Here is a 1,966-nt window from a genome sequence, read left to right as displayed (position 1 = left end):
TGCGGCCAGGCCTGTGTGCGGCCGTACAGTCCCATTGAAATGTGTCCAAATCGATTTTCCAAGGCTTTGTGATGATCCTAATACGGTGTTCTGGCCGATGCTAGGTTTAGATGAGTGTTTAAGTCCATTTTAGGACCAAAAGATGTGTGTGCGGTCACACATGATGTGTGTGCGGCAGTACACACATGAAGGTCATCTAGAATGATGATTTCATGGATCAAACTCGAGGAAAAGGCTTTCTAATGTGTTGTGTCAATGATCTAGGGATGTTTACTTACTTGTCTTGACGATTGGAGAGGAAAACTTGAAGGATTCTTGAGAGAAAACGTTCCAGCTTTGAAGGAGTGGGAAAAAGGGTGTAAGGTTGGCTTAGGGTCCTTTAGATCGGCTGGAGTGTGAGGCTGGGAGGGTGTGCGGTTGGCTGTGTGCGGCTGGCTGGCCGCACACACCTTGCTTGGTGTGTTTGGCCCGATTTTGTGATGCTACACACATTCTAACCCTTCCTAAGACTCATATCTAGGTTATACTAAGCCTAATGCTCTTATATAGACCCAAAACTTCATTACAAAATAGCCAAACGAGGCTAACTTTGATAAAAATGAAGAATGTACAAGTTATAAATTTCAGGTTGTCACATCATCCCCCCGTTAGAGGGAATTTCGTCCCAAAATTAGAGTTTAAGCGACTATGTTATTACAAATAACTAAATGAACAGATGAGGATATTTAAGTTTCATTTGATCCTCGCGCTCCTAAGTGAATTCGGGTCCTCGCTTGGCATTCCAACGAACCTTCACTATAGGGATGCGGCTTTGCTTCGTTCGCTTGACCTCTCGGTCCATGATCTCTACAGGTTCTTCCACGAAGTTGAGGCTCTCGTTGATCTCGATCTCATCGAGTGGAATTACAAGAGTCTCGTCGGATAGGTACTTTTTCAAGTTCGAGACGTGGAAAATAGGATGTACGTTACTAAGCTCGTGGGGTAGGTTGAGTTTGTAAGTTATAGGGCCGATTCTTGCGAGAATATCGAAAGGCCTTATGTATCTTGGATTTAGCTTTCCACGCTTTCCGAAGCATATCAAGCCCTTCCAAGGTGAGACTTTCAAAAGGACTCGGTCTCCCACCTGAAATTCCAAAGGTTTCCTTCGTTTGTCTGCGTAGCTTTTCTATCGGTCTCTGGAGGCTTTCAGCGGTTCCTGAATCTGAACGATCTTCTCTGTCGTTTCCCGAATGATCTCCGGACCCGTGAGAGTGCTGTCAGGAACTCGTCCTTTAGGTAACTGGGTGTCACCCACCTCAGCCCAGCACAGAGGGGATCTGCACTTCCGGCCATAGAGGGCTTCAAATGGAGCAGCCTTTATGCTCGTGTGATAACTGTTGTTGTAGGAAAACTCGAAAAGGGGTAAATGAGTATCCCATGCCTTTCCAAAGTCGATCATACAGGCTCGCAACATGTCCTCGAAGGTTTGGATAGTTCTCTCACTTTGTCCGTCGGTCTATGGATGGTAGGCTGTACTCATGTCCAGCCGCGTTCCTAAGGAGTTTTGTAGCGACTGCCAGAACCTCGAAGTGAATCTACTATCTCTATCGGAGATAATGGATATAGGAACCTCGAAGTGAATCTACCCAAATGGTATCCAGTCCACCCGTTGTCTTGGGTAGCTTGGTTATGAAGTCCATTGTGATCCGCTCCCACTTCTATTCTGGTATCTCTGGTTGCTGTAGTAGACCAGAGGGTTTCTGGTATTCAACCTTGACCTTGGCGCAAGTAAGGCATTTACTCACGAAGGTAGCAAATTCTGCTTTCATGTTAGGCCACCAGTATAACTTCTTAAGATACAGATACATCTTATCTGAACCCGGGTGGACGGAATATTGAGTGTTGTGCGCTTCTTTCATGACCAAGCCTCTGAAGCCACCGTGTTTCGGTGTCCAGATCCTGTCCATGAAATATAAAGCTCCGCCAC

Source organism: Lactuca virosa, chromosome 2 (genome assembly GCF_052849685.1).
Source record: "Lactuca virosa cultivar CGN04683 chromosome 2, Lactuca_virosa_CGN04683_v6, whole genome shotgun sequence".
NCBI classification, from domain to species: Eukaryota; Viridiplantae; Streptophyta; class Magnoliopsida; order Asterales; family Asteraceae; genus Lactuca; species Lactuca virosa.
Note: the sequence above shows the minus strand (reverse complement) of the source record.